This window comes from Lissotriton helveticus, chromosome 4_1 (genome assembly GCF_964261635.1).
Source record: "Lissotriton helveticus chromosome 4_1, aLisHel1.1, whole genome shotgun sequence".
NCBI classification, from domain to species: domain Eukaryota; kingdom Metazoa; phylum Chordata; class Amphibia; order Caudata; family Salamandridae; genus Lissotriton; species Lissotriton helveticus.
Genome location: NC_136063.1, coordinates 1892973185 through 1892998233, shown reverse-complemented (window position 1 = coordinate 1892998233; position 25049 = coordinate 1892973185).

The following is a 25049-nucleotide window of genomic DNA, read 5'->3' as shown; positions in this document are numbered from 1 at the left end:
CAAAATAAGAAAGACATTGGCAAAATACTGGCACATTGTGCAAAAAGATCCCGACATTGGCAAGGATCTTGGGGAATATCCACATCTGACTTTTAGGAAAGCGCCATCCCTGTCCGACAAATTGGTAAATAGCCACTTTGAGAACAAAAAGAAAGCAAAGGACTGGCTACAAAGGAGACAAAATGGCTTTACAAAATGCAGCCACTGTAAGGCATGTCAAGTGGGAAGAAATTTGTCAAGAATAAAAGATCCAATGGGAAAAATGTTCAATGTGGAGAGCACAATTACATGTAAGACAACACATGTAGTATATCTACTGCAATGTTTTTGTGGCAAGAGATATATTGGAAGCACGATTTGCTTATTGAACAAAAGAATATTGGAACACATCCGAGCAATAGAAAATTGTGATCTCAAGTATGCAATGGCCAAACACATGCTGACCCATGACAAGAAGGCATGGAAAAATATAACGTACAGCGGGCTGGCAACAGTCCCCTTAAAAGAAAGAGGGGGAAACAGACTAATGACATTACGACGTCTAGAATCTAGACTAATCATTCGATTCAAAACAAAGGTCCCTTATGGATTGAACGGGGATGAAGAACTTTATGTGCACCTCTGATTTGAACTATCTTTGTAAAAACTGGCTAAATACCACTGAATTTATTGATAAACGTATATTTGTGATGAATAGAAGGCACTAAGTCCTAAAATACTATTATGTTTATGCGCAATATTGAAGAGCATAATTGAAGCAGGAGAAAGTGATATGGAATGGTTGTATGCAATGATATAACGGATGTTAGATAGCATACTACACTTTGATTATAAGTCATATGCATATCTCATATTAGGGCACTGAGTCCCGTAAACAACCTGCGAGCATAACGAATATTTTGCCACAGGGGTAAAAATAATTAAAACGCAAGGTTATAAAAGATGCAAATGTGCATATAACAATCAGAGAATTGTTGAGAAATTCCTGCTTTAAGCGATAAAAGCGCTGTAGTTATAAAGACTTTGGTTTTAAATGAATTGTGACCAATATACGTTTTAAACATATTGCCGGGTATAAGAAAATGTAATTAAGCACGATATTATGCTATGTGAAAAGTAAGAAAATAACTGAAAAAAAGAAAATGTTTGATAAAAGTAACTACCATAACCATAATGCATCATAATAATGCAGATATGATGAACTGGTATAAAAGTCTGAAAGTGAAGTAGGACTAATGTTTGTAACCGTGACCAAGATCTAGTGATCGAAACGCGTAGGTTGTTATGCTGTGTGCTGTGATGGCACAATGATAAAATAAAACCTGCCAATGTATATTCCTGGACGAGTGCGAGTATAATTGTTTGGAGGTGAATTTAATTCAGGGAAAGCCCGTCCCTGCGAACTCGCACCAGTTTTGCAAAAGTGTGCCCTTGGTAACGGGATTACTTTGGTGTTCAGATATATATATATATATATATATCAAAAACAAAGTTTACCCTCGGTGAAGGAACCACACCAGCAGAGTTAACACACGTTTATTGAAGTCCCCAGCAGAGTCAACTTGTCACCTCAACTCAAAGAATGTTGCCTGCATTTCGCCGACGCGTTTCAGAGTTAACCTTGGTCACGGCTTGCATAGCGGTTTAGAAGAGCAGTGAGCGGACTGATCAGTAAAATACTGCACCTAGCCCCACCTCTGTGGGCGTAGCACAATTGTCTGTTGGTCCTTGCAATCCGTTAAATATTAATCCCAGTGGATGCCGCCGTTCTGAAAGTGTGTCAATTCCCCAGTGGGTGAGTTGAAATAGGCAAGCTGATACCGCTGTCCGTCTGCACCACAATAATGGCCTCCACAGTCTGTTCATCGCTCGTTTTTCCGTGCGGTGCAGATCCGCCATCTATGGCGGCGGGGTTCCTTCATGGCTGAGCATGCCGCTAAACATCAAAAACAAAGTTTGCCCTCGGTGAAGGAACCACACCAGCAGAGTTAACACACGTTTATTGTGGTCCCCAGCAGAGTCAACTTGTCACCTCAGCTCAAAGAATGTTGCCTGCATTTCGCCGACGCGTTTCGGAGTTAACCTTGATCACGGCTTGCATAGCAGTTTAGAACAGCAGTGAGCGGACTGATCAGTAAAATACTGGACCTAGCCCCACCTCTGTGGGCGTAGCACAATTGCCTGTTGGTCCTTGCAGTCCGTTAAATATTAATCCCATTGGAGGCCGCCGTTCTGAAAGTGTGTCAATTCCCCAGTGGGTTAGTTGAAATAGGCAAGCTGATACCGCTGTCCGTCTGCACCACAATAATGGCCTCCACAGTCTGTTCATCGCTCGTTTTTCCGTGAGGTGCAGATCCACCATCTCTGGCGGCGGGGTTCCTTCGCGCCTGAGCATGCCGCTAAACATCAAAAACAAAGTTTGCCCTCGGTGAAGGAACCACACCAGCAGAGTTAACAACACACGTTTATTGTAGTCCCCAGCAGAGTCAACTTGTCACCTCAGCTCAAAGAATGTTGCCTGCATTTCGCCGACGCGTTTCGGAGTTAACCTTGGTCACGGCTTGCATAGCGGTTTAGAACAGCAGTGAGCGGACTGATCAGTAAAATACTGGACCTAGCCCCACCTCTGTGGGTGTAGCCCAATTGCCTGTTGGTCCTTGCAGTCCGTTAAATATTAATCCCAGTGGATGCCGCCGTTCTAAAAGTGTGTCAATTCCCCAGTGGGTGAGTTGAAATAGGCAAGCTGATACCGCTGTCCGTCTGCACCACAATAATGGCCTCCACAGTCTGTTCATCGCCCGTTTGTCCGTGCGGTGCAGATCCGCCATCTATGGCGGCGGGGTTACTTCGCGGCTGAGCATGCCGCTAAACATCAAAAACAAAGGTTTGCCCTCGGTGAAGAAACCACACCAGCAGAGTTAACACACGTTTATTGTAGTCCCCAGCAGAGTTAACTTGTCACCTCAGCTCAAAGAATGTTGCCTGCATATCGCCGACGCATTTCGGAGTTAACCTTGGTAACGGCTTGCATAGCGGTTTAGAACAGCAGTGAGCGGACTGATCAGTAAAATACTGGACCTAGCCCCACCTCTGTGGGCATAGCACAATTGCCTGTTGGTCCTTGCAGTCCGTTAAATATTAATCCCAGTGTATGCCGCCGTTCTAAAAGTGTGTCAATTCCCCAGTGGGTGAGTTGAAATAGGCAAGCTGATACCGCTGTACGTCTGCACCACAATAATGGCCTCCACAGTCTGTTCATCGCTCGTTTTTCCTTGCGGTGCAGATCCGCCATCTATGGCGGCGGGGTTCCTTCGCTGCTGAGCATGCCGCTAAATATCAAAAACATAGTTTGCCCTCGGTGAAGGAACCACACCAGCAGAGTTAACACACGTTTATTGTAGTCCCCAGCAGAGTCAACTTGTCACCTCAGCTCAAAGAATGTTGCCTGCATTTCGCCGACACGTTTCGGAGTTAACCTTGGTAACGGCTTGCATAGCAGTTTAGAACAGCAGTGAGCGGGCTGATCAGTAAAATACTGGACCTAGCCCGCATGCAGAGGCAGACATGGTAGATTACATGTAACATCCTGGTCATATGCCTAAGATCACACTGCGAGTCAAGCTTGATTTTAAATGACTCTGGATACAATATGTGATTGTCTGCTCATACTATCTCACTGTCTCTACTGGCAAAAAAACAGACCATATATATATATAAGCAAGACATAACAATCCTTAATCATTCCAACAGCACACCCTGGATCTTTATTGCACATCCTACAGCCTATTTGTGAACTAAGAGGCCAGACAGACATGCTGCCTAAGATTCTCTACTAGTACATATCCTAAAGCCTAATTGACTTCAAGAATACATGTATTCCCATTTTTTTAAACACTTAAACTAAGCAAATTATTCATCCAGTTCATTTTAAAATCAAGCTTGTCTCACAGTGTGATCTTAGGCACATGACCAGGATGGTACATGTAATCTACCATGTCTGTCTCTGCATACAATATGTGTGTTTGTGCTCATACAATCTCACTGTCTCTACTGGCAACAAAACAGACCACATATATATAAGCAAGACATAACATTCCTTATTCATTTCAACAGCACACCCTGGATCTTTATTGCACAGCTTACAGCCTATTTGTGAACTAAGAGGCCAGACAGACATGCTGCCTAATATTCTCTACTAGTACATATCCTAAAGGCTAACTGACTTCAAGAATACATGTATTCCCATATTTTTAAACACATCAACTAAGCACATTATTCACCCAGATTCATTTAAAATCAAGCTTGACTCGCAGTGTGATCTTAGGCATATGACCAGGATGTTACATGTAATCTACCATGTCTGTCTCTGCATGCAATATGTGTGTGTCTGCTCATACTATCTCACTGTCTCTACTGGCAAAAAAACAGACCACATATATATAAGCAAGACTTAACAATCCTTGATCATTTCAACAGCACACCCTGGATCTTTATTGCACATCTTACAGCCTATTTGTGAACTAAGAGGCCAGACAGACATGCTGCCTAAGATTCTCTAGCAGTACATATCCTAAAGCCTAATTGACTTCAAGAATACATGTATTCCCATATTTTTAAACACTTCAACTAAGAAAATTATTCATCCAGAATCATTTAAAATCAAGCTTGACTCTCAGTGTGATCTTAGGCACATGACCAGGATGTTACAAGTAATCTACCATGTCTGTCTATGCATACAATATGTGTGTTTGTGCTCATACAATCTCACTGTCTCTACTGGCAAAAAAACAGACCACATATATATAAGCAAGACATACCATTCCTTATTCATTTCAACAGCACACCCTGGATCTTTATTGCACAGCTCACAGCCTATTTGTGAACTAAGAGGCCAGACAGACATGCTACCTAAGATTCTCTACTAGTACATATCCTAAAGCCTAACTGACCTCAAGAATACATGTATTCCCATATTTTTAAACACATCAACTAAGCAAATTATTCACCCAGATTCATTTAAAATCAAGCTTGACTCACAGTGTGATCTTAGGCACATGACCAGAATGTTACATGTAATCTACCATGTCTGTCTCTGCCTCCACTATGTGTATCTGTGGTCATACCATCTCACCAATCTTGCTTATATATATGTGGTCTGTTTTTTGCACACCCTGGAGATGGGGTAGGCACAGAGTGAGATGAGACACAAGCAAACAGACAAATGACACATACAAAGAGAGAGAGATGGGGCAGGCACAGAGTGAGATAACAGACAGGCTCAGAGTGAGGTGAGACACAGGCACAGAGTACACTTTAAGCTTAGAGTTGTAAACTGTGAGCAGACATAGGTGACATTATTGAAAAATGTGAAAATATAATTCCTTATTTCATACAGACACTCAGTGTGATCCTTGTCAAAAATGTTAAAGCCATACTTTTTACCATAAAACTTTTACGAAAGTGAGATGAGACACACACAAACAGACAAATGACACACACAAAGAGAGAGATGGGGCAGGCACAGAGTGAGATGATACACAGGCACAAAGTTAGATGAGACACAGGTTCAGAGTGAGATGAGACACAGGCATAGAGTGAGATGAGACACGCAAAGAGAGAAATGACACACACAAAGAGAGAGATGGGGCAGGCAGAGACTCAGATGAGACACAGGCACAGAGTGAGATGAGACACAGGCACAGAGTGACATGAGACACAGGCACAGAGTGAGATGGTGCAGATAGAGAGTGACATTAATAATGAAACTGTACTGCACTGTTACTGTGACACAGTTGATGTGGTATAAAACGTACTTATGTTATAAACTAGTGTTTATATCGTTTACTTATTGTAATTGTTATGTAGTATGTTTGTAGAGGTCTATAATATGTTATTTTTTCTTTACCACAGATTGTAATCCTCTATACAAAAAGATAAAAGAATATGCCGACGAAGGAAAGACGACAAAAAGTTTATAAACATAATTTATGGTCCAAGAAAAGTGAATTAGAAGATTCATCCAAAACACAATCTTCAGTGAAAAAAAAGAATGCTTCTGGTAAGCAAACAAAGGAGTTTTTAAGGAAATTAATGAAATGTAAAAAAAAGATGTTCTTTCAAAGAAAAAAACCCATCTCTAAATACAAAGAGAAAAGTGTGCCCCTCAAAAATGTTAAACCTGTAGAAGGAGTTGATATTCTCTATACCAATAGAAGGAGAAATCAATTTATTGACATTCGTAGACGAATGTTTTATAACAGAATAGTTTCAAATTTATTAAAAAATGTAAAGATGAATCAAAAGAAGAATGCTTTTTACAAGAAAAAAAAGCATAGTGAAGATTGTGGATCAGGCATTTAAAGTGAAAAATAAGTTATATGGTTTAGTAATGAATGAAATTCGTACACTAGATAAGGTAATCAATGTTTTCAAATCAAAATGTAAGTGGAAAAGAGTAATTAATCGGACTAATTTTTGTGATGTTTTTTCTGGAGAATGGAAGCATAGTTCAAGTTGTGAGACATTTTTTAATGAAGAAAGTTACTTTCAGGATAATGATTTGGTGCATGCAGTTGACACCAGTGGTCGAGCATATGAGGTGAAGGACGGTTGTCCGGTTGAAAAAGAAACAATTGTGTCTAGAAATGCAGAAGAGGTGTTAGCTGATGAAGTTTTAGGGAGATGTCCTGAGGCTCCAATGTATACTTGGAATTGTAGTAGTATTTGTAGTGTGCGACAGGATTCAATTGATTTGTTTCTCAATTTCTTACGGACATATACTAAGAAAAGTCCAAAACAAAAGATGAAGATTTTGCAAGAGTTAGACCCTTGTAGAGTGAGAGAAAAAACAGGTTTGCATGGGCATTCACTGGCTTGTCTTTCAAGAAAAGTATGTCAGAGTGTTTTACATCATTTTAGGATGTTAGCAGTGCATCATAATAAAGTGAGGAAATTAGTGAGAAGGTTGTATTATGCAAAAAGTCCAGCACTTAAGCTAAAACAGTTAAACAGTGCTCTTTTGCATGGGACTGAATTAGATGTGAAGAACATTTGTGAAGAAATTGAGTTTTGTTACTTTGGTGAAAAAGAGGACAGTGCAGAAACTGATACAGTAATAGAAGGTAATGTGGAAGAGAATGTACAGATTTCACGTACAGAAAAATTTGAACATGAAATTACAAAGTTGTAGGTCAATTCAAGTGAAAGGCCTAATTTTTCTTGTGTGTGTTGTCGACGAACTCATTATAAGAATCAGACTAGATTAGTTGATTTATATGTAAAAAGTGAAATGGAAAATAATAATAAGTGGAAGGATTTTGCAACTTATTTGTTAGTAGAAAATTGTTTTGAATTGGGTTCTGATCAACGTATTTGTAAATTTTGTTATAATAAATTAAATGAAAACAGAATGCCTGCTAGAGCTGTTCATAATAATCTGGAGTTGGTAGACATTCATTCTGAATTGATGGATTTAAATACTTATGAGTCTATTCTGATTCAATGTGTGCATCCATTTCAGGCTATTGTTCACATGGAGCCTAAGACAGGGAAATTGCCTCCTTCAGATTTACAGAGAGGATTAAAGGGAAGAGTTGTTTATTTGCCTCTAGATTTTAAGAAAAATATTGATACAATTAGTGTAGAAAAAGTAGAAGAAGAACCTCTGGTTATTCTTGTTAATGGTGTTCCAACAAAGAGTAAAGAAATCTGGCAAGAATTAGTGGATGTTAGGAAAGTCAAAAAGGCAACGTTGTATTTGGTAAAAAAACAATCACTACTACAAAAATGTATATATTGGAGAAGAAGAAACAACTGTAGAAGAGGACAGTGATTTCTCAGCTGGGCAAATTGAAAAAGTTGATGTCTCTAGAAGTGAAGAAATGTATGAACATTATAGTGTTCATCCTTTGCATTCCAAAGAAGTAATGGGAATGCTATTGACTTGTTTCAAATGAAAGAAGCAAAAGGAAGTCCCATTAGTGTATGGGAAGAAAGTTTGGAAGTTCGTTGTTTTCCACAGTTATTTCCAACAGGTCAAGGTGGACGATATGACGACGACCTGTTCAAATTTTTGCATCTGAATACCGGACTTCAAGTTTATATGCAGAAGATCCAAGGTTTCGCCAATGCATTCCATATTTGTTTCATCTACGGTTTGAGAATGATTTGTCTGGACTTTCTAATGCAGTGAACCATATACTGAAAAGTGGAGTACATCTGCAAAATGTTTCGGCAAGGGACTTTATGGAAAAAGTCAAACTGCAAGACAGTGTTTTGGAATCTCAGCTAATTAATCTCATGGCATGTCAGCGTGGTACTAACGAGTATTGGTACCGTCGTCATGGGGAATTGAAATGTATGCTAAGAAACTTAGGAACTCCTACATGGTTCCTCACTCTTAGCTGTGCTGAGTATGCTTGGGAAGACTTACTTCAATTTCTACGAGCGGCAAATGCAAACATTGAAAATATTGTATACAAGACACCTGGAGAACTGTGCTCTTTGGATCCAGTTAATGTATGCAGGTATTTCAATCATAGGTTTGAAGCTATGATGTCTTTTATCACAAACAAAAAAAATCCTCCGCTTGGAGAGGTTTGGGATTTCTTTTGGAGAAAGGAGTATCACGCAAGAGGTGCTCCTCACATACCTATGCTGCTATGGATCAAAGATGCACCTAAATTTGGAACAGATTCGGATGACACAGTGATGAGTTTCATTGAACAGTATTCTACATGTGCTGTTCCGAAAAGTACAGAAGAAAACAATTTAAGACATCAAGTTTTACGCTTTCAAACCCATTGTTGTGGAAAATACTGTCGTCGAAAATACAAATCCAAGGACAAGTTCTACACAAAATGTTGTTTTGCATTTCCACGTCCAGTAACATCGAAAGGAAGAGTGAACAATTTTATGTCTTCTCTGCGACATACTGTGACAAGAAAATCACCGAAAAATGCATACAACCTAAGAAGACATGAAGGGTCCAAATACATAAATGACTACAAACCAGTCATTTTGTCCATGTGGAATGCTAACATGGATATTTAATATGTTGCTGACAACTCTATTGCTGTGGCTCGATATGTGACGTCTTACATCATAAAATCAGAAAAGACGGAACTGAAGGAAATGTGGGAGGAAATTTCACATGAAAAGAGTCTAAGTAAGAAATTATACAGTTACAGTCTGAAGATATTGTCGCATCGAGAAATTGGAGAATATGAATGTTCTGATCGGTTATCATCAGCAAGTCTATATGCTAAATCTAGAACAATCATTTGGGTGAGTCTAGGTCTCACTGCAACTCGAAACCGAGTTTTGAAAATCTGTACAAGAAATAGAGTATTTGGGGGAGAAAGAACCAAACAGTACAGGTGTTTTGAAGACAAACATGTTGGATACATACTATCCAAATAGAAGTAGTCATCTTGAGAACGTTTGTCTCTGAAGTACTGCAAAGCTACACTTTTAAGAGGAACATCACAGAAGATATCAATAAAGGAGTATATGCTGTAATTGGATGTGAAGGATGTCTGGTGAAACAAAGAAAAGGCCATGTGATTAATCATCAAAAATTGAGTTGTGAATCTCCTGACAAAAGGGAATTTTACTATTTAAGCCATGGCGTACAGAAGAGGAACTACTTGGAGATTTTCTCAGTTATGAAGATTCGTTCAATGCAACCAAGGATACCATAGAATGTCCTGTTTTTTCAAATTATCTGCAAATGTTGAACGAGGAAATACAGCAAGAAGCTACAATTGCAGTAGAGATTGCTAGAGACAGTTCTCAAGACAGTCAGAGTTCTGCTTCATTGAGTCAGGATCCACTAGGAGGACCAATTATCCAAAACGAAGCTGCCACTGCCATGGATGAAGTGGAAAGAGCCATGGAACAAGCTCAGGAGGATGTAGTTAACTTAGAAGATTTGGAAAAAGAACTAAACGTTGAGCAGAGACAAATATATGACGAAGTCACAGAACAGATTGAGAATGGTTTATGTCATGAGAAAAAAGAGTGCTCATGTACATCATTTATGCCTGTCCGACTGTACGTGAGTGGAGAAGCAGGAACTGGAAAAAGTTTTCTGATTCAAGCAATTGCAACTTATCTGCAGAAAAGAACGGAGTCATCGCTGTCTTGTGTTGTTACCACTCCAACTGGGTTGGCAGCACATAACATTAAAGGGATAAATTTACATCGTTTATTGATGCTGCCAGTAGAGCATGATAATAAATTACAATACCACAAGCTATCTGGAGAAGCTTGTTGTGAAGTTTCAAGAGTCCTAAAGAAAATGAAACTTCTTATCATTGATGAAGTAAGCATGGTGTCAAATGTAATGTTTGCTTTTGTGCATTTAGGAATGCAAGAAATTCTTAAAACAGAGTATGATGTGTTATTTGGAGGCAAACACATCATTGTTTTTGGAGATCTATTGCAGCTAACTCCAGTGAAAGGACAACCAGTGTTTAAAATGCTTACGCATGAAGATACCAGGAAGTGCTTAGGAAGCATTGGAAATGTTAACATATTGTTAAATTTCAAATATGCAGAACTACTTCAAAATATGCGACAGGCAAAGGATGAAGATTATAAAAATATTCTACAAGATGTAAGAATTGGAAAAGTAAGTGAGCATGGCAAAGAAGCTTTACATGCACGATTAATTTCAAATTTGTTTCCAAACGAAAACATTCTCACAGAGAATATTTTTAAGAAAATTACTGAAAACAAATCTGTCATATGCTTGATGCCAACTCTGCAAGAATGTTCAATCTTCGACAACAAAATGTTAAAGTTAGAAAATGAAGAGATTGTGAAACTGGAAGCTATTGATAAAATAGAGCATGAAGGGGCAACTATTAATTTGTCAGAAAAGTTGAAATCAAAATTGGATTCTTTATAGAAGACAATATCTAAAACTGCTGGTTTGGAAAAGACTCTGTATGCATCTTTAAATTGTCGTATAATTTTACGGCGTAATTTACATGTCGAAAGAGGTTTAGTAAATGGAGCAATGGGTCATGTTGTTGATTTTGTGAATTACCGAAATAGAGATGGAATTGAATTTCTAAAAATTAAATTTGATGGTATTGAAGAAGTACAACAAATCAGTCGTTCTGCTCGATTTTTGCTTGTGAAAGATTTATATGTCCGCCTAAAACAGTTTCCTGTTTCTTTGGCATATGCAGTGACTATTCATAAATCTCAAGGTTTAAGTGTAGATAGTGCTTTGGTAAATATTGGAAGTTCTGTGTTCAAGGAGGGTATGGCATTTGTTGCTTTATCTTGAGTGAGAACTTTATCTGGATTGTACTTGATTGATTTTGATGAGACAAAGATTAGTGCAGATCTAAATTGTGTAAAAGAATATAATAGGGCCAAGATGGCGGCGGAGTAGGACGTTCATCTGTGTCCCTCCGGCAACTGGCCTGCTAGCATTGTATAACTTCCTTCCCGGGCCCCGGTAGCCGCTGTTCGGAAGCCCTTACCTCTCCCTGCGTTGCTGTGCCCTTCTGCCGGTGCTCTGCTGCCCTGCCGCTGAGACTTCGGGGGTGGTGAGCGACGCGGCTGCACCGCGGCAGTCATCGGCCTGGACGCTGAGCTGCGGCGGGCATTGCTGTGTGTGCCCGTGGCTCGAGTGACCATCTGAGCCCCAGGCGCCGAGAGCGGTGCGGCGGAAGCCTGGGCTGTTCTGACCGGCGCTCTGTGGCGGCGATCCAGAGAAAGCGTGGAGACGGACGCTCGGCGCTGAAGGGGTGTGGCCTCCGGCCAGGTGACCTACGCGAGGCCGCGGCTTCTGGGCCTGCACGGGCCAGCCGAGACGGAGAGGAGGAGCGGAGTGAGCTGCTGCGAGGCGCCCGCTGAGGGGCTCTGGCGGGCGCGAGTACTGGTGGCAGTGAGTACGTGTACTGTTAGCCCCATGCCCAGCCCGTCACCACCTGGATCGGCTCCTCGGGCTTGAACTACCGACTTTTCCTAGCTGGAGTGTGCAGGGTCTGGGCCCAATCATTCGGGCGGCCACGTGGTGTACCTCGGATGCACTGGCTGACGTGTGGTAGCGCTGGACTGCCCATCCCGATGTTGGGATTTAAGAGCCTACGGAGGTGTACCTGCAGGAGCATATTGGTTCAGCACCGCTGTGGGTACCTACCTACGCAGAAGGCGCAATAGTCCAGCGGGGGCTCCTGTGCGCTGTGAGTGGTACCCAGCTCCATCTGCCGCTTGGGGTGCATGATTACGCCCGTCGGTCAGTGGGACCCCTTATCTAGCGCTGGCCCGGGGCTTGGACAGTGCTGAGGTGATGTTTGGGCTCGCGGCGGAGATAGCAATCGGTGGCCCCCTCGGCCTGCTTCCTGCGAGGTGGGTCTTGGCCGCACCGTTGACGCTGGACCCGGTGGGGTCGCTGCTGGAACCGTGGGAGATTCGCTCCTACGCGAGGACTGGTGACCCTTACTTCTGTGGGGCCTGGAGTATCAACCAGGGTAACGACTGCTGCGCCGCCTGGCCGCACTCCTCGGGTAGTCTACACTTTGGCAATACTGGGTCTGAGCCGATCTTGATCGCGGCAGGAGGCCCAGGACGCATCCCCCCCGACGAGCCAGAGCTGCCCTTCGCATCGGCAAGTGGGAGACCGACGACGCCACGATGTCCACGTCGCAGCGCAAGGGGAAGCCTGGTAAGGACGGCCCTCAGAAGGGGATCCAGCGGCCGGCATCTCCTGGGCCCAGCGTATCACCTAAACCTAAGGACGATGAAGCACCTGCAACCAAGGCTTTTATGATGGAACTCTTTGCCGCCATTAAGGAGGACATCTCTGAACTCCGCTCTCAGCTAGCTTCGGACCTTCGCGAGGTGAGGAGAGATGTGGATAGTATTGGGGAGCGAGTGGCCACTCTGGAGGATCATGACCTGAGCGTGGCGAACGATGTGCACCAACTACTGCAAGATGTGATCCGCCTCACGGAACAGAACCTAGACCTACAGGCACATGCGGAGGACTTGGAGAACCGTTCCCGCTAGAACAACATCCGCATCCGAGCTGTGCCGTGGGAAGGGGAAGCTGGTGATCTAAGGGAGTATGTGGAAGCGCTTTTCTTACAGATCTTAAATGACGAGGATGTGGGTGCCGTCAGGATGGACAGGGTCCACAGGGTTGGCCTACCTCGACGCGGCGGGGGCCCTCCCCCGGATATTCTGGTCTGCGTCCATGACTTCCAACTGAAGGAGCGCATCCTCCGGAAGGCTCGGGAGATCCCATCTTTACAATTCCGAGACCACCGCCCCCAGCTTTACCAGGACTTGGCGGCTTCGACACTCCAGAAGAGACGCGACTTTCAACCAGTGACCACCTACTTACGAGAGCAGAATATATCTTACTCCTGGGGCCACCCCTTTCGCCTCATCTTCAGATGGCAGAACAGACTAGTGCAGATCCGGTCTCTTCAGGCGGCTACGGACCTCTTGGGTCTTGCGGATGCAGTCCCCGCTCCAAATGCGGGGGTCTCCCCATCGAGGCGGAGGCAGCGATCACCATCCTCTCAGAGAGTGGGGAGAGAGACGACTTTGAGAAGGCCTGACCGCACTACCAGCTTGCAGGAGAGGGGAGCAGCGGTGGCGTCTGTCGCATCTGTGACGGTGCCATCATCACAGGAGAGCTCTGGGGCAGCTTGAGCCATGCATCGGAACTTGCTTGGCGCCGGAGGGGCCTTCCTTCATCAGGTACTGTGGGTAATCTGTACTCTTGGGAAGACACCCCGGTACGGCCACTGGAGGGCACACCTACTGGGGCCCCTTCCCCCACCCCATGGGGGCGACTGCATATGTCCACACATGGGGACTGTTTCAGTTTCGGGGGGTTGGGATCCGGGATGGAATGTTGAGGGTGTGGGGAGGGCGGGTTCTGGGGAAGGTGGTGGGGCTGCACTAGGGGGTGGTGGTGACCGGAATGCGTGGTTTGAGGTGACTGTTGCTCTTGAATGGGGGGTAGGTATACGTTCTGTTGATTTGGGCCCCGGCCGGGGAGTTAGCTATGCTTTTGGCTCTGATAGTGCTGATCTGGAGATGCTGTCGGCAAGGCCCACAGTTGTGCCTGCAGAGTGGATCTGGAGGTTGCTCCGGAGGGGAGGGGGGCGTACTGGCGGGAGAGGATGCGGGATTGGGGAGCGGGGGGGGATCAGCCTTGGGTGCTGGGTGGAGCAATGGGGCGCATTGACAAGGTGAGAGTAACGAGAGTGAACCCAATATGTTGCAATGCCATTTAGTATTGGTACTTGGAATGTGAAAGGTCTGAAATCCCCACAAAAGCGTCAGAAGATTTGAAAATACCTGAATGATCATCAACTGGATGTGGTGGGCCTGCAGGAGACCCACTTAGCGCGCAGGGATGAGCTCCGCCTCCGGCACAGACACTTCCCCCTCATTTATAGGTCCTCTGCCTCCACTAAACACAGGGGGGTTGCCCTTATGTTCCGTGCGACCCTTCACTTTCAACCTATGGGGGTGAGCTGCGATAAGGAAGGTCGCTGGTTGATGGTTAAGGGGATGGTGCATAATAAGCTCTGCACTTTTGTGGTGGTGTATGTTCCCAACTCGGGACAAAATAGCTTCCTCCAGGATCTGCTGCGTAGAGTTGAGGGTTTTGTTGAGGGACACTTATTCCTTCTGGGTGACTTTAATTTGATTTGGGACAAAGACCTGGATAGCTCTTGGACTCAGAGATCTGATGCCGGTTTGTTCTCTACTGAGACACAGCGCAGGGTAGGTGAGTTGGGCTTGATTGACAGCTGGCGTTCTTTGCACCCCCAGTCCCGGGACTACACCTTCTTCTCTCCTGTCCACCACTCCTATTCCCGCCTAGACCACATCTTTTTGAGCCAAGCCCTCAGGGGCGATGTCCGCGACTCCCTCATTTTTCCACTTTCGGTGTCTGATCACAGCTTGCTAGTCCTTGGGATACATTGGTCGGCGAAAGGTGATGGTCTGCGCAAATGGTACTTTCCAGCCGCGCTAGTTCGAGACGACACTTCCTGTAAGGAACTGCGGACAGCCATTCGGCACTTCCTGGCCCTTAATCCCATTTCAGATACATCCGTCTTCAACACCTGGGACGCCTGCAAGGCATCCCTGCGGGGCACTTGCCTCGCTCTTAACGCTAATCTTAACAAATTGCGGAGGGGGTTAGGGGGGGCTTGGAGGCGGAGCTTGCCACTTTGGAGCAGGCGCACAAATTGAATCCCTCTAGACTGACCCTCCGCCCGCTGACAGCGGTTAGGGGGAAACTGAGGGCCCACTACAATAATCGAGCGAAGTTCCCCCTGTTGCGGCTACGGCAACTTTCGTACTCGCAGGGGAACAAGGTGGGAAGACATTTGGCCCGCCAACTCCGAGACAAAAGGGAGAGGGACTACATCGGGGGTATCCGGGACACGGCGGGAGCTCTGCAACACCGGGATGAGGATAAGGCGGCCCTTTTTGGCTGCTTTTATGCTGCCCTTTACTCGGGAGATGACCTCGATCCTGAAGCTCAGAAGAGGTAACTGGCGGATCTTCCTTTACCCCAGGTTTCTAAAGAACGGAATGACCTCTTGGCCGCCCCCATCTCCAGAGCGGAAGTACTAGATGCTATCAAAGCCCTGAAGCCACATAAAGCACCGGGGCCAGATGGATATACCGCCCTTTTCTATCAGACGTTCGCAGCCGAGGTGTGTGATTATTTGGTCTCCCTCTTTAACGCAATGGCGGAGACTGGCAGAACTTCTGGCTCTATGGCCGAGGCGGTGATCTCCGTTATTCCCAAATTAGGGAATGACCCGTCTAGCTGCCCCTCATACCGCCCGATCGCCCTCCTCAACATCGATGCTAAATTGTACTCTTCTATCATTGCACGTAGACTCCAGGACTTAATGCCGGTCCTCATCCACCCGGACCAATCTGGCTTTATCACATATTTCGATGGGGTCCCCTGGTCCGCTTTCTTTCACGGGGCTTACCGTCGGCAGTCTGCCCATCCTCAGTACGCGTGCTCCACCTCTTTCAGGTATAACCGTGCTCGTATAACTGTATGGATGAATGCTTGTGATTGTCACCATCACCTGTGGGGTGGGTAGGGAGGGAGGGAGGTTGGGTAGGGTTTTGTTGTTAGGTTATTGGTTGCGACACCCACAGAGCGCTTGGAGGCTTCAGCGTCCTTCTGCCCTGTAGCATTTGCCTTGGTTCCGCTGTTCCTTCTTCGCAGGGCTTCTACCCCTCCGGGATACTGGAGGTGGATTGACTTTGAGTACCCGCCAAATTGACTGCCGAGACTGTTTTTCGAATAGCACTGTGGTAACTCTCTATCACACCCTATCTATGATTTGTGCCTCTTCAACGTACCCCCTGTCTGGGAAGAATTGCGGGACTGTCGCTTGTATGCTTTTTCTCCTTGTTCTTCCATAAAATACAAAATAAAAATTTTACAAAAAAAAGAATATAATAGGTTAAGAAGAGAGTATGCTCCAAATTTACCTCAATATCCTCTATTTGAAAAACGTGTAGTAGGCCAAAAAAGAAGAAATGAGAAAAATTGTAGTGAAGTTGTAGCAAAAAGAAAAAAGTAGATGAACCAGTAATTGTAAGCAGTAAGGAAAAGGATTCAGTTAAAGATGTTGTTGGATTTCAGTTTGAAAACAGTTCTGGTGTCAACTGCTATGCTAAAGTAGTGGTTAATGTTGTTTTTTTTCTCCAAACTGTACAAGAACAGATTGTTGAAAATCGGGATCAAAGATTTTGTTGTTTGTTGAATTCTGTGTTTGAGAAATGTAGCAGTGATAGAACAAAAATACAAAGTGTTTCTGAAATTCGAAATGTTTTAGATATATGTTCAGGTCTAAATCAATTTTCACAGAATATTCAGCAAGATTGGCAGGAATTTCTAATGTATATGCTTGTTGTATTGCAAGATGAAGGTGTAGATGTAGAAAATCTTTTTGGCCTTTCTTATAAATGGCAACATGACTGCGACAATTGTTCCTTTTCAAGTACTACTACAATAGACACACAAAGATTTATATATTTGACTTTACCAGACTGCAAATCAGTGTCTTTTAATAATCAAGTTAGAGAAGCAAATCAAAACATGGTCTGTACTCAATGTAAATCTGCAATGCTATCAACATTATTTATACAAAGATATGGACAGTATGTAATATTAATGTACCAACGATGTAGACCTGATGGAACTAAATTGACAACTTTAATTAAAAATGTTATGGCTTCTCAATTATCAATTTCAGGAAGAACTTTTGCAACTGCAGCAATTATTTTCCATGATGGTCCTTCTACAACATCAGGACATTACACAGCTTATTTAAAATGTCAAAAAGGCAGGACTAATTGTAATGATACTCAATTGACTTTCACACAACGTTTGCCTTATCAGTTACCAAATTCTTACCTAGTATTCTTACAACCGAAATTTTAGGAAAGGTCATTGGCCGATGAAGATTGGAGCAGTTAATAAAACTTAGTCTGCAGTTCAAAATTACTTTGTGAGTGAGATTGATTAAGATATTAAAAAACTTGTAGTTGTCATAGAGGTAGTGTAAGTGTATCACATAGTGAGTGATATGACTATTATAGGAAATGTTAATCATGAGTAAGCCAGAGGTGAAAAGATAACTATTGTTTCATGATGTAAAAGATGTTGGAGGTTTTCTTTCAGAAACTCGGATTAATGGAAGTTTAAGAATACTATTGAGTAATTTCCAAAGAAAAGGACTTTCCATATACTATTTGGCCTCGTGGAAAAGTATGTGGATCAAACGTGAGTTAAGATATGTTTTTTCTAAATGTTACATTATTTATGAAACGTAGTATGGGTTTTTTAAACACAATCTTTTTGATTGTGTTTTTTTTGCCCGCTGTCATATGATGAGTAGTATTGAACTCACTGTTTTAAGTGAAATTCAATATATTCTGAGAACAGCAAAAATAAACCATATAACATGTTGTACTAGTTATTTTGTTTTTTGTATTATGAAATATATATTATACTCCCCTTGTCTCACGCTCACTCACCTTTTTCCACCCTCTATCACCCCTCTTAACTCACCCTCACTGCCCTTCTCTCACCCTCCCTCACCCCCGTTCCCTTACTCAACTTCCCTCACTTATCCTCATTCCCCATCCTAAACTGCCCTTCTCCTCACTCTGCTCCCGCAGTCACCTTTTTACAGTCCCTCTGCTTCACTCCCCTTCCCCTTCTTTCCTTTCTTTACTCCCTCAGTCATTCTCCTTCCCTTACTCAACTTACTCTACTTTACTCACTCCTTCTCTCACTCCCTCTATTCTCTCATATTCTCACTCCTCTTCTCTCACTCCCTCTTTGTTACCCTCACTCCCATTGTCCCCTCACTGTCTTACACCCCAATACTCACTTTCACTCACCTTCTATCCCTCATTGTCATGAATCCACCCTCACTCACTCCTCCTCCCCTGTCACTCACTCCCTTTTCCTTAGTCCCCTTTCTTCCTTTAGTTTTCCTAACTCACATTCCTATAGTATCTTACTCACCTTCATTTCATTTCTCTCTCCTTCTCTTCCTCTCTGTCACTGAATGTATCCATCTCATTATCCTCTTAGTAATTTGCTCTCCCTCTATTTCTTTTCCACTCTCTCTAACCTTCACCATTCCTTTGTTTCCCTTTCTGTGTCCTTCACTCCTACTTTATCTCTTACTACCCTTTTATGACTGTTAATCTCCTGCCGTGTCTCTTGTATTGTGAAATATATATTATAAATATTATAACTTACTTTTTTTCTCTTCTACAGATATTAAATTTAGTAAAAATATGCAATTAAGTTTACATTACTTATAAGGTAAGTTTGACATACAAAATTTACTTTCTCATCACTCTTTTCCTTATCCTCACTACTCTTCTCTCACCCACCCACACCCCTGTTCCTTTACTGCGCTTCCCTCACTTATTCTCAATCCGCATGCTTACTCCCCTTTCCCTCACTCCCCTCCCACACTCACCTTCTTTCAGACCTCCTGCTTTACTTTCCTTCCTCTCTCTTCCCTTCCTTCGCTCCTTCACTCTCTTCCTTTCCCTTACTCTTCGTACTCCACTTCACTAACTCCTTCTCTCACTCCCTGTATCCTCTCACTTCTTCACTGCTCTCCTCTCACTCCGTCTGTCTTACCCTCACTCTCTCTGTCCCCTCACTCTCACTTCCCTTCAATCACCCTCACTCATGTTCAAACCCTCACTGTCATCAACTCACTCTCACTCACTCCACCTTCCTTCTCCCTCACTCCCCTTGCCTTACTCTCACTCCCATTACTTTATCCTCCCTCACCCTCTTTCCCTCAATATCAATCCCCTTTTTTCACCTTGACTCATTTCTTTCCGTCACTCCCTGTCACTCTCGTTTGTTCACTCCACTTCGACTCACTCTTGTTTACAACTCACCTTCTCTCACTCCTCTTCTGTCACTTGTTCCCTCTGTAATGTTCTCCTCTTCATTCACTCATTTCAGTCATTCATTTATTCAGTACACATTCTCTGAAATAAAGAATTGCAAAATATGTAAAGAATATAGCTCTTTTTGGAGAATTGGAGTTAGTTCTGAAAATAACTTTTTAAAAAATATATTTTTTTATACTTTTTTATAACGATTTTATATTTTTTTAATATTTTTTTCAAGGGGAAAAACAAAACCAGGGATTCCAAAACTGCTCAACAGGAGCAAAAAAAAGGGGAAAAATTAGGGGTGATTGCAAAATATGTAAAGAATATAGCTCTTTTTTGAGAATTGGAGTTAGTTCTGAAAATAACTTTTTTTAAATATTTTTTTATACTTTTTTATAACGATTTTATATATTTTTTATATTTTTTTCAAGGGGAAAAACAAAACCAGGGATTCCAAAACTGCTCAACAGGAGCAAAAAAAAAGGGGAAAAATTAGGGGTGGGGAGGGAAGCGGTGTTCCTCTCTCTTCCGAGCAATCAGCTCAATGCTCTGCTCCCCATAACTGAGTAGTTCATCGCAGTCCATGCATAGAATTTTGATGCGTGAAAAGACTGGCTGGTTGTTCGGGATCATTCTTTCACCTTGTCTCCCCGAAGCTGTTGCACCACCAGTCAAGGTGCTGGCCCCATCTCTCGGTGAATTCCGTGCCAGGTCCCTGACACTCTCTCGGGCGTAGTTCTGGGGGTGCCTTCTTTGTACATGTCGAATCATAGTGGAGTTGCCAAAACTGTATTTCTTTCTTGGGTCACCACGTGATGGAATTATGTGACATATTTTGCATTCCACCTTAGGTGCATTGACTTTTTTCTCACCTTCTGGAATGGTAAACAACTTCCAGATGAAGTGCTCCTTAATTTTTGGCTGAGGAGGGTCCTCATGTAGAAACTCATCAGAGTCACTGCTGCTTGGTGCTCTTCCAGCCTTTCTTTTCAAAGAATTCAAGAGGAGAAACAGGGAACAGGTCTTGCTGTCTCCAAAGAGAAAGAGGTAGTGAAGGAAATGGGTGGGGGTTTCATTAGTTGTAAAAAAAAACTGTGAACAACCAATGAAAAGTGTTATTTTAATGTCACATGACTTGGCGCGCTTACGCTACGTGCTCCGGAGTGCTTCCGGGAGCGCTTATGCGGCTAAAACAGCGATAATTTTAACTCCGTTTCTTGATAATATGCCACCAGGTGAGGAGTACAAAGCTGTAACTGTCACTGTGACATATCACATCAATAGTGGAGAGAATGTTGAATTTGTCATGCTGAAGCTCACCTCCCACTGTCGGGAATGTCACCTCAATCAGTGCGGCGATTCAATGGGACACCTGGAAGCATGGTGTCCCATTGAGGCAGAGGTGCGCGACCAATCTCTGTATCATTGCCTGTTCACTCGTGTCACCAAGCGGGGAGCCCCCACGAGTTCAACCAGATCGCCGCACCTGCACAAGGAGGGCATATCAGTACGCTGTCTGCGAATGGTGCTGCTCCCCACCTGGGGAGCAGCCTCTTCTTTTTAAGCCTCCTTTTTCAGTGTCTAATGCAGCAACCACCATTTTTTGCCGTCAGAGTATATATATTTGGTAGCCATGTTGTCTTTGTTTTCCATGCTCCCTTCTTTGCAGCCATGTTGTAGATGTGCTAGCTTCTACCATTTTGTGGAAGAGTGTGCTTCAATCCCTTTATTCTACTTTGAAAAGCCATTTTTGAGGAACACTGATAGAAAAGGCATATGTCATTTTTGGTCATTTTTCTCTTTTTTCCTGAAATATCAATGTGTGCTTGTGACTGATTGTAGTACAGTATTGCTGTTTCTATTCATATTTAAAATGTTTACCTGTGTCACACAGAGTCCCCTGGTGGGGCACCAGATATTGCAAAAGGCACTTTTTTGATTTTTGAATGCCTCCTCTGCCTCCAAGGTCCCAGGTGAGGCACCATCAATAATTAATTTGTAGTTTTCCTCAAAACATCCAGTAAACAACGATAGAAGAATTGCGGACCCAAAAAGTTCTTCGTGCCAGAAATATTTATTTTGAAATACCCTGCATCGACACCATGACGCGCTTCAGTCCCACCTGAACCTTGATCACATGACGCGTTGCGTTAGTGAAAAGCCATTTTTAAAGCACTTGTGCAACATTATTTACAACAGCTGTGCAACAAATTCATGAATGACAAAGACAGACTACGGCAGTATTTTCAATGAGAACATAAATGTTAAAAAGTAAAATGTAAAATACTTTTGAATATTTACAATTCTAAACAGTGTCTGCTTAAATGCATTAAGATGTTTAACATCAAAACAAATAGTTTATAAATATATCAAATATAAATATATAAATAAATAGGCATCTATGTACACACTCTATATACAATAAAATATACAGTGCAATCATAGCGGGATCATATGGGGCACAGTCAGCTCGTTGGTAAAACGAAAATCATTAAACCAATGACACAAGCATAACCTCTTTTTAGAAGATGCCCGAGCGAGGAGATGCAATAAAACCACCTCTCGTTGCCGTTACCCCAGATAGTTCACCATATCATAATCTCATAGTTTCAATCAATTAATTTACCATTCATAGCAAGTCATACAAAGAAACTAAGATCAATCATAGTTTCCTACAGAGAATTAAGCCCAAGTGGGCGTGCACAGCTGTTGATGAATGTGCTTTCCAAAGACTCGAACAACCCTTGCATCTCATCACCAGCCGGGGATGAGAGATAGATTCTATGTAGGGTGGTAATAAACAATAAATATTGTGAATTAAAACCATTGTGCATTAAATCTTAAAAGGTGCACATGATTAATATAAATTCATAATGTAGTGGAAAAAGGGGTTCACTCATAGCCCCAATAGCAGGAAATGGAAAAAGTGGTAAGCATACATACATGATTAGGGTAAAACAGTCATATAAACAACATTATTGCGTCCTTTAACCCCTTGACCGCGGCAAAAATTCCGCCGCGGTGCGGATGATTTATGACGTGGGCGTGGTTCGGACGGCCCCCGGCCGTCCTCCGCACACGCCCACCGTGACGTCGGACAGCCGCCGGGCGTCTGACGCATGGAAGGGGTTAAGACTTGAAAAAAGGAAGGCTGTACCCAAAACAAATAGCCCGTTATAAACATGTATGTAAGTCGTTTTAAGGCCTGCCGGAGACTTGGTATTTAATTCCAGTATATAACGTGTTTCTAATAGACGAAGAGCACTTTCGCGGTTGCCACCTCTGCGCGATTGAGGTATATGATCAATTGCATAGTAACTAAGATGTTTAGGGTCACTATCATGGGCTACCTCAAAGTGCCTCGCCACTGGATATGTATGACCTTCATTAGAGATCGCACGTATATGCTGAAGAACTCTCTTGTGCACTGGCAGTTTTGTGCTGCCTACATAGCGTAGTGCACAAGGACATTCTAAAACGTACACAACATGATCCATCTTACATGTGATTCTTTTTTTGATACATACTGGATTGGGCAAAAATGGGGTAGTATATTCCTTTTTAGGTCTCGCGTCAGCGAAAGACCTATTGCTGCCTAGTCAGCTCTGAAGGGACCACAGACCGGGGCACGAGCGCCGATTGCACCTCGTGGACGCGCATGCCCAGCCCCGCCTCCCGAGCCGTGCACATCTCAGGTAGTCAGCCATGCCTCTCAGTCGCGCGCGCGCACACCAGCTGCCCATACACGCACCAGCCACCCCCAGCCACGCACACACGCACCAGCTGCCCACACACGCACCAGCCGCCCCCAGCCCCGCACACACGCACCAGCTGCCCCCAACCCCGCACACACGCACCAGCTGCCCACATTACATTTAACAATAATTTTAAAAATTGAAAGAATTATTAACATTTGAAGCCACAATTATATTATTTTTTTCAAAAAAAGTGCTTGCGAAGATAATCCTCCTGTTCTTCACAAGTGAAAATTGGTGAAAGCACTTCTCAATATAAATACTTTTAGCCCATTTTCACTCTAGAAGATAAGGAGTATTCTCTTGTATTCCAAAGTATTTCGTTTTTTCATCGATAGTTTATTTATAGTACATTTTTCAATCATTAAGAAATATTTGCATACTAAAAAAAATATTATTTATTATGTTATGAAATCTTCTGTTGAATGTCATCCAACTCCAGTTGAAGGATCATAAAGTTATATGTTAATCAAAATATACATTAACAATATGATCCCTCTGTGGTAATGAAAGATAAATTCAAGATGATGGTATCGCTCCTAATTATTACTTTGCACATAGTAATTCCTTAATTAACTTATATTTCATGTAATGGTTGTTTCGTCAACTTGTTATTATAATATATTTGAACGTAATCATTCCACATTCTATCATTATTTAAATTGTTTTGCTTTCTTTTTTAAAAATATCAACATATACCCATTCAGATAATTTACCTCTCTTCGATATGCTTCCTTCCTCCGTCAAAATTCATCCAACTCCTCTAGAAGGAAGATAATGTTTAATGTATTTTTAAATATAAATTAACAATATGTTCCCTCTGAGAAAATGAAAGATATTCTCAAGATGCTCCGCAGCCCCGAATCATTACCTTGCTCGTAGTTTCTTCGCCTGTATTAATTCTCTGAAACTAAACACATTTTCCCACGGGAGTGGTTTATATACTTTTTGGTTACTTACCACTCTATGGGATCAATTTATTGCTCGTCCCACTTTTAAGTCACGTTTTTTGGTTGACAGGTGTTCTCATTTCCACTGTTTTAGTGTGTCACGTGTTTATGTAAACGTGCCTCTTTCCATACTTTTTAACTTTCGTATAATTTCTAAAATGCTTTATTTAATTTAGTTTTTCTTATTAAAGAATTTCTATAGGTTACTTTTTTTAATACAAGTATTAACACTCATTCCCCTTTTTTTTCTGACTTATCATTCTAGTAACTTCCCTTTTTTTGTAGTTTTTTTTGTTCTTCTTCACTACCCTAAACCCCTATTTTCCCTGCATCCAATGCCAGAGATACTCTCTATTAAACTTTGAGTATTCTAATTTATATGCGAGTATTCATTTATTTAATTCCATTACTGCACGTTTTAATACATTCATTTATATATTATTTTTAATCTTTCTTTATACGCTGCAAAGTATACTATTATTTTGTAGTGTAGTTCCTATATTCCCAATAGGCTCTGCGCATTGGAATAATATAAACAGCAGTGTAGATGTAGGACTGGGGTCGACTAGGTCTCTACTGACTATATTAGACTTAATTTGTTTTGCCAGCTAGCTCAGAGATCACTAGAAACTTTCTCGAATAAACAAGGAGGAGTTTAACTTCCCTGGATAGACAAGAAGGGATTAGCTTCTGACAACCATATAACATGACAACTTTGCTCCCTCAGAATAAGAGTGTATCTCTAGAGTCGTGTGAAAATAATAGACATCTATTTTACTCAGTCAATAGTGCATACTTAGTGTCACCAGAGTGCAGAGAAATAGAGAGACGGGCTTTTTCAATAAAAGGTGTTATTTATTGAGCAGCCTTCTTTCTCATGCAA